At 40.6% G+C, this 8,320-nt stretch overlaps 1 pseudogene; it reads left to right on the top strand.

The window, feature by feature from the left end:
* The first annotated feature begins 374 nt into the window (after positions 1 to 374).
* On the top strand, positions 375 to 3,292 carry LOC127204264 (DNA-directed RNA polymerase II subunit GRINL1A-like; annotated as a pseudogene).
* Positions 3,293 to 8,320: the final 5,028 nt, after the last annotated feature.

Consider the following 8,320-nt stretch of genomic DNA (forward strand, 5'->3'; position numbering starts at 1 on the left):
TAGAGAAATTAACTTTAAAGAGTGAGAGGATTTTTGTAAAGTGATGAAATAAAGTATATACAAATAAGGATAAGTTGACAGGGTATAAAGAATGTCATAACACTGTCACACCTGATCCTTGCCCCACTGGTGAGATATGTTATATTTGCTCATCTTGTTTGGTCTTTTTAAAAAAATTATCATATTGTCTGGATGCACGTCTCTGGGTGTCAGATCTTGGAGTTACAGATAGTTGTGAGCTGCCATGTGGGTGCTGGGAATTGAACCCGGGTCCTCTGGAAGAGGCGTCAGTGCTCTTATCGCTGAGCCATCTCTCCAGACCCTATATTTGCTGATCTTAGGGAGACTAAACATTACCAAGCATACAAAGAAGCATGAAGGTGCAGCCTCTGATGAGAAAATCGATCGACAGAAACAGATCCAGACTAGGAAAGGGTAAGCATTAGAGGAAGAGTCAGTTTTTAGCAGCTGCTCAAAATCCAGTTCCTATACTTGAGAAGTAGAGGGAAGAGTGCTCATGAGAACAAGCACAAGAGATTAGGTAACAAATAAACAGCAGCCACCTGCATGGTTTTGACAGTAGACAATAGGAGACAAGAGCAAGGACCCTAAAAATATAGCAATAGCAACCACTCAAAATAAAACAGAGAAAAGCGGTGACTCTAGCAAGCATGAGATACTATCAGTGGCTACTATGTGTGCACCGAGGAAGTACCAGTCGAAAACATTCAAACTTGGTGAAAAGAATAAGCCTGCATATAGGACACTACACAGTGAATGATCCTGCTAACCAAATGCTGAGCATAACAACACAGAGAAAAAGAATTATATAACCAAGCACAGCATAATCAAGTTGCTTAAAGCCAGAGATAAGGATAAAACATTGACTATGGCTGAAGGAAGGGAGAGAGCCATTGGGGTGTGAAAGGCTTACTACACACAGTAGCACAAGGTGAGGGTGGTAGCTTACTGCTCTGTAATAATAATTCAAGCCAGAAGACAGTGAGCTCTCTGACACTGTTAGCAAAAAAACAACAACAACATCGGGCAACATGGCATATCACCAAGTGAGAATCATGTTTCAAAATCAGAACAAAATAAAGAACATTTTAGGTATGTTGGAGATTAAAAATTTGTTAAGAGAGTGTCTGTTGAAAGGAAGGCTTGAATGCTGCAGTCCTTCAGGTCCCAACAAAAACGTAGCAGGATGAACACCTGAACATACAAAAGGCATGATGGGCACCAGAAATGGAATGCACAGTTACAGCGGTTTTTGCCTGAAAGGGGAAAGAGGCTTAGAAGGAGGGTTGACATTCCGCATGAAGGATGCTGTTTTACAACTTTCCACAAGCTGACCCTGATTTTCAAAAATGAAATGAAAATGTCAAAATCATCAGTCTGAAGATCCACACAGTTAGAAAAGAATCCGGTCATCGCTCTTTTGAGAACTCGATGACAGAGCACCAGACAGATTTCCAAAGTGGCTGTACTAGTTTGAATTCCCACCAGCAATGAAGGAGTGTTCCTCTCTCCCCACATCCTCGCCAGCATGTGGTGTCACTTGAAGTTTGGATCTTAGCCATTCTGATGGGTGTAAGATGGAATCTCAGAGTCATTTTGATTTGCATTTCCCTGATGACTAAGGAGGTTGAGCATTTCTTTAAGTGTTTCTCAGCCATTTGATTTTCCTCTGTTGAGAATTCTCTGTTTAGTTCTGAGCCCCATTTCTCAATTGGGTTATTTGGTTTGGCAGTGTATACTTTCTTGAGTTCTTTATATATTTTGGAAACTAGACCTTTGTCAGATGAAGGGTTGATGAGGATCTTTTCCCAGTCTTTAGGCTGTCGCTTTGTTCTGTTGACAGTGTCTCTTGCCTTACAGAAGCTTCTCAGCCTCATGAGGTCCCATTTATTAGTTGTTGGCCTTAAGGCCTGGGCTGCTGGTGTTCTGTTCAAGAAAGTGTCTCCTGTGCCAATGTGTTCCAGGCTCTTCCCCACTTTTTCCTCTAACCGATGATGTCACTTCAGAGTCCTTATCACCCAGTAGACAGGGATACCAATTTTAGGGGTCAGGGCCCAACAGGTCTCTGGTTTTAAGGGAGTTAAATCTATGTTGAGATGGAGACTCCGCTCCTCCGCTTGAGCCGCAGGGGTGGGGGGGGGGCGGGGAGGGCCCACCGGGAACCGGCCTGTGCTCGCTGCCCCTTAGCTTCAGGCCCCCAGCTCCCGAGGATTTGGGGCAGCAGAGTTCGGTGGGGCTACGGGAGAGGTTGAGGCAACAGGAGAGACTTTTGCACAATGAAAAATTCATTTGCAAATTGCCCAACAAAGGTAAAAAGATCTCAGACACCGTCGCCAAGGTGAAAGCGGCCATTGCAGAACGTGAAGAGGCTGGAGGGAGAAGTGAACTGTTTAACCCTGTTAGTGTAGACTGTAAGCTAAGGCAAAAAGCAACCACAAGAGTTGGTACTGACATAGACAAGGCCCAGAATTCTGACCTGATGCTTGATACTTCGTCATTAGTTCCTGAATGTTCCTCTGTAGACACTAAATCCTCTAAAGCAACCTCAGAAATCCCGGGACCTGCACATCTCACTCACGGAGGGAATGAGGAGACTTTGGAGGCCGGCCAGCCGGTGAGCACAGGCCCAGCTCCCAGCAACAGAGCCAGGGCATCGTCATCTGAAGTGAACCGACATCTTCCCCAGCACCCTGTTTCAGGTCAAGTGGAAGATAATTCCAGCCGCAATGACAGTCTGTTTATCACTAAATTGCAAAAGACCACAATCTCAGACCAGACTGCCCTCAGAAGAAAATACCAGCGCTGACAACCTTCCAGGGCTCCAGAGCGAGATTCCTAAGAAGCCTCATTACATGGAAATGCTTAGAAACGCGAGCCAGAAAACCTAGTGGCCCCTCCTCATAAGTTTAAGACCAATGTGTTACCCACACAACAGAGTGACTCACCAAGTCATTCTCAGAGGGGCGAGTCTCCTGCTTCCTCAGAAGAGCGGAGACGCAGGGCCAGGCAGCATCTTGATGACATCACAGCAGCGCGCCTTTTTCCGCTCCACCACCTGCCTGCACAGCTGTTCTCAGTCGAAGACTCGCTGGCCCTGCAGGAAGAGCAGAAGCAGAGTTATAGGGAGATGCAAGCAAAGCTCGCAGCACAGAAACTAGCCGAGAGACTGGATATTAAAATGCAGAGCTACAATCCAGAAGGGAAGTCTTCAGGGAGAAACTGAGAAATGAGGGACGAAGACGATGATGTGCAGTCCTCAGATGAATGCTGAAGATGAGCGCAGGGAGACCTCAAAAGCTGACTGTTGAGCTGTTACTGTCTCATATCAAACTTCCTAACAAGTATCAGGATCAGTGTCAGACCTTGTTGAGGGACAGTGCTTTTTAAAGTTACACAAAAGTAGCATTGAGTCCATTTTCATCTTCAGATCTTGAACTGATTTTTTCAACTTACAAATTAAAGAGATATTTCAATCGCAAAAAAAAAAAATAGCTACAAAATAAGATCCTGGTTTGTCATTGAGAAGATGGCCTTCATGTGCTTGAACAGTTGAATATTTGAACGTTGTGTTTGACCATATTGTATTACAGTTTGGCAGTATGTTGTGCAATGGTTTAATAGTTTGGTGTGGTAGAGCACACTTGTTCGTTACGCTAACGCTTTTTCCTTATTCTTACTCTTATCAAAATAGCATTGCTTACATCCCTTCTAGTGAAATACTTCATTACCCCAGGCACCTACAATGAATTAGGAGGACCTGGTTCCCTCTCTTGAGATGAAGGGAACAGACTAAAGAGCGGTAGGCATGGGTGCATGGAGTTCCTGAGGTGCTGGATGTGTGAAGTGCTGTGTAAGACACTCAGAAATGTTACAAAAGGGTCTATTTGCTGCTCCTGTCCTGGGGTGACGGCAGTCTTCCTGAGATGAGTATATGGAGCCCTTTGAAGAGGCGCTGGATGGGGGGGTGGGGGCGCTGGATGGAGGCACTAGTGTGGTGAGCTGCTCTTGGCTTCCAGTGGCTTGAGCTCCTTGCCGTCTTGGATGCCAGGTCCCTGTACTGAACGCTTAGGTTTGGTAAAGAAACTGATGTTTTTCTAGGAGTTACAGTTGAATTGTCAGTATATTGCTTTTTTTCCTTTTTAAACCCAAAGAGGTGTTTATAGGCTGTGGAAACCTTAGTCTCACGTATGTACACATTTGTGTTGTTTAAAATAACTATCTGATCATTTGCAGCAAAGATAACAATATGTTATCAAAAAGGCCCTTTCTCTCTTATGTGGAACTTGTAAAGGAGAAATAAAATACCAATCAGAGCAAAAAATAATAATAATAATGAAATAAAATAAAAAATAAATCTATGTTGATGGCAAAGGGGGAGGAAAACAATATAAACATGAATTTAGATATTTTCCCCCATGCCACAAGGTATTCTGTGCCATGGTGATCATGAATGGCAACACCAGCAAGTCTCTCTTGGGAGCCAAAAGGAGCATCTTAAAACTATCAAGAGAAGATGTTTTTTCCTCTTCAGTCCAGCTTGAAAGAGACTTTGTTAGTGACAAGTGTTCTGTGTGCTAACAACATAGCTTAAAATAACCAAAATGAGATTCTGCATGTTTATAAAACTTGATAAAAATAGTATTTCAAACTGTACAGTCAACAGAAGTCTGTGCCCATTTGATAAATGTAGTTTTGATGACTGAGCCATCTCTCAAACCCTACTACTTCTCCTTTTTAAGAAAGAATTAGAAGGCAAGAGAGATGGCTCAGAGGTTATGAGTACTGGCTGTTCTCCCAAAGATCCTGAGTTCAATTCCGAGCAACCGCACAATGGCTCACAACCATCTATAATGAGATCTGGTGCCCACTTCTGGCCGGCTGGATCACACAGGGGCAGAATACTGTATACATAATAAATATATTTTTTTAAAAGAGTGAGTTAGATTCTCAATAATATGAAGAACCAGGAGACACTCTTGAAGAAGAGTAACCACAGAAAGCTTAAAATGTGTTAGTTCTCTCATTAAGAAAAACAAAAATTGAATTAGCAAAAATTAAAGCATGTCTAAGAAACTGATTATTTAAGCAATAGTAACAACAAAAATCACTCTCAAATACAGCATGATTTGGAGCAACTATGTATAGGATGTAGGACATGATTAATTCCGTATAAATAACTACTGTTTCTAATGGTTTGCAGGCCAGAGTATTAGAATCAATAAAAAACAAACAAACAAACAAACACTAATAAAATTTCAGTTTTATTAAGGATGAGCATTTTTATGGTAATAATTTAAATAGTATATACTGGCTTTCAAGCCTTAGGTTATTTGTAGTAGTAAATAAAAGATTTAAATTTAGTGAAAGAGAAAGATATATTTTTACCCTTGATAATGTCAGTAGAATGGAACCTTTATTAATATAAGCACTTTGTGTAATTTTCACAAAATATATAGTTTGCTTTCATTTATTTTGGCTAACAAGGTAAGGAAGCACTTCGCAATATATCCGTTTTATTCCATTGCTACAAGGTCTTCCTTATTTTTCATATAAGCACTCAGCACTTTTTAAATTCTTCCTGTTTTTGTTCTAGGAAATTAGTTGTTTATGAACCACTAAACAAATGCATACATACATACATACATACACACACACATAAATACCATATATGTATACATATAGATTGAAAGATGATAGACTGATTGATAAATAGGTACATTATAGAAGATAGATTACAAAATATTGGCTGATTCTTAGTAAAAAACATTAATAAATAAAACATTCCCTTTCATTGGTTGGTTTTAAAAGTATAAATCATACTTCGATGTTACGCAAAATACTAAGTTGGCTCTCATTTCTTAAAGCATAAAATTCTAGCCATCCAATGTTGTCACCAAGGAAATCTGGGTCACTTAGTTTAAATAGCAGCTTATATTTTTAACAATCAATTTTGTCTTTGTTTACATTTACATTTCTTCTAGTTGTTTTGACGGATCCATACATTCGAATAGTGAACTTTAATCACTTTCACTATTCCTCCTCCTCTCACATTCCATCTTTCACTGACATCCTTCTCAGGAAGTCACCATTTCACTGCTATGTCTTCTTTTCCTGTTGTATTAGGGTTTTTTGTTTGTTTGTTTGTTTGTTTTGTTTGTCTGTGCATGGTGGAAATTACTTTCTGGAGCAAGGGTAACTTATCAGTAGCTATGCCACTGAATAAAATATCCTCCCAACAACCAAGAATTGCCAATAGTCCTCAGGGATAGGTGGGACCACAAAAGTCAACATCTTTTATAGGAATCCATATAAAATATTAATTAATCATTAAATATTACTTGACATATAATGGTTTATAAAGTATAGTTTCTCATGATAACTTGTATTTGAACATTGTCCTTTCAATAAATACCTACAGTAGAGGGGGTTGTTTTGGGATCCCAGGTCCTCTCCTTTATGGCCTTAATGAATTTTCAATTTTATATCCCTTTTCAAGCCTTCAGGAGTCATTTTTTCACTGCCCCAACAAGCTCATTTGTATCTGTCTACCATCTGTAGGCACACACAAAATCATAATGAGTATTAACGGTGTTCAGGTCACTGGAGCCATAGGTTGCAAGAAGGTGTAAAACACACTTGGCTCTTGGGATATACAACAAAGAGGATTTAGTCAAACATACTGCATGGTCAAGACTGCATGATCAACAGTATCATAGAGAGGCAGAAACGTAAGCTGAAAGAAAATGGGCCTTTTAGTCACCTTAGCTGGCCAAATACTGTGTCTCAAGTATAGACGTTATACGAAACGTCTCTTTAGAAAATATGTGACTCAGGCTGGAGAACACTGGCTGTTCTTCCAGAGATCCTGAGTTCAATTCCTACCAACCACATGGTGACTCATAAACATTTATAGTAAGACCTGGTGCCCCCTGCTGGCATGCATGCACACATGCAGGCAGAACACTGCATAAATAATAAATAAGTCTTTGAGGGGGGGCAGAGGGAGGGAGGGAGGAAGGAAGGATGGAAGGAAGAAAGGAAGGAAGGAAGGAAAGAAGGAAGGGAAGCAGGGAGGGAGGAAGGAAGGAAGGAAGGAAAAAAGGAAGGAAGGAAGGAAGGAAGGAAGGAAGGAAGGAAGGAAGGAAGGAAGGAAGGAAGGAACTCCATATAGCGTGGCCTTTAGGGAGCTCCAGAGAAAAAAAGAGTAGGACCTGGAAGCGTTAAGACAATGAGTTTCAGCTCCTGTACTAAATCAGGCTCCCATCTGAAGCAGCAGCTTCCTGGAGGTAGAATCTGCTCAGGGACTCTGGGCTCTCAGTGCAGAATACTTACCCGTGCTGCTCCTGGGCTCACATCACTCCATCATGTTTACCAGCTTTGCTGCTGAAGTGCACTCCATCCTCCTTCTGTTTAGAACTTCCCCTGTGTGCAAATACATTTTCAGCATATAGAGAGGACTGTATGTTAAACGTCTCTGCACCAAGCAAAGTATCTAGATATTTGTCTTCCAGATAAAAGATGATTAACTATTAACACACTGATCCAATTAATATTAATGACAAGTTGCTGATAATGAGCAATTCAACAGATTCCTCTATTAATAACTCATTGAAAAACACAGTGAAAGTTACTAATTAATGCTTTTTAAGTTATTATCAGTTACTTGATGCTAAATAGACACAACCCCCAATGAACTGATAGAAGCAGTTATCCTCTCATCCAATTCTTTTAAAAATAAAAAATGAAATTTTAAAACAGAACCTAGAAGATGCTCTTGCCAATCAGGTAGAATTGTTTTGACAAGTTATTGTGTCTATGATAAAGGTTTAGAAATTATAAGCTTAAAACAGTTATAATTTTCAATAGTGAGTTATAATTTGTGTTATGAGAACACCTATTTGTCTTTCCTTTATGTGCTGGGTATGTGAAAGACAGACAAAAATATTTTATTCCATAAGATGTTGACATGATCCTTCATTCCCGGGTAATCTTTTCATAAAAGTGAGTGTTACCAGCCTGAGGACTCCATGTTGCATCTAATTATAACTTGAGGATCTCTGCTTCAGAGATTTGCACACTGAAGACTCAGACTTGTCATGTGTATTGTTTGTACTTCTGAAATGAGAACGTGATGACTGAATGACCTCCACCCTTTAGGAACTGTGAATTTCACCCAGGCAGCATTTGTGCTGTGAGGTGACTGGGAGCACACAGTGCTGTGGGCTGCACAAAAGGCTCAGGAAAACAACACATCTCCTCAAGTACTCTTGAGGAGGAACATCTCAGAGAAATACCTACT

This window comes from Acomys russatus, chromosome 20 (assembly GCF_903995435.1).
Source record: "Acomys russatus chromosome 20, mAcoRus1.1, whole genome shotgun sequence".
Taxonomy (NCBI): Eukaryota; Metazoa; Chordata; class Mammalia; order Rodentia; family Muridae; genus Acomys; species Acomys russatus.